The following is a 666-nucleotide window of genomic DNA, read 5'->3' as shown; positions in this document are numbered from 1 at the left end:
CCAGAAAAAAAGAAATCTTTGTGGATCATTTTTGTTCAAACAGCCAGCATGAAATAACATGTCGATCTCTGCACATTGTTTTCCTCCCACACAGTCCAGACTGGCTGATGCTCGTGGCGATTTCCCACCGAAGGTCTGTCCAACAGTGATGTTACTAATAAAGCAGCACTTCTCTGTCTGTATTAGCGGGTGTAACCTGAGATGAGTCACTCGCAGGAGCCAATTCTGTTCTTATCAAGACAGAGACAACACGGTGGATTAGTGAAACTGACCCTACTGTTTTAAGTCCTTGTACGGTTTAAGAGGTGACGATAATCTCTCGCTTTGGATTTAATCCTTTTAAACAAATTCTGCAGAGACGTAAAATCAGTTCATCTCTACTACGTGGGCTTCTCAGGTCTGCTAGTTTGAAAGGTTATAGTTAAGCCCGCTACTTAACCAGACCAACAAGGGCGACATTGTCTGAGGATCATGAGGAGCGAGGGTATTTTGTCTCCAGGATTGACTTAATACAACGTAATTAGCTGTAAACACATTTGGACAGAGATCTTGCACAAGTCTATGATGTGTCTCCAGCAGCAGTTCCCACGTCAGCTGCATGAGAAAGCGTTCATACGCTCCGACATGTTCGGCTTGATGCATCACAGACTGACTCTTCACTCGCTC

The sequence above is a fragment of the Sebastes fasciatus genome, chromosome 9 (assembly GCF_043250625.1).
Source record: "Sebastes fasciatus isolate fSebFas1 chromosome 9, fSebFas1.pri, whole genome shotgun sequence".
Lineage (NCBI taxonomy): Eukaryota > Metazoa > Chordata > Actinopteri > Perciformes > Sebastidae > Sebastes > Sebastes fasciatus.
This window is presented reverse-complemented; position numbering follows the sequence as displayed.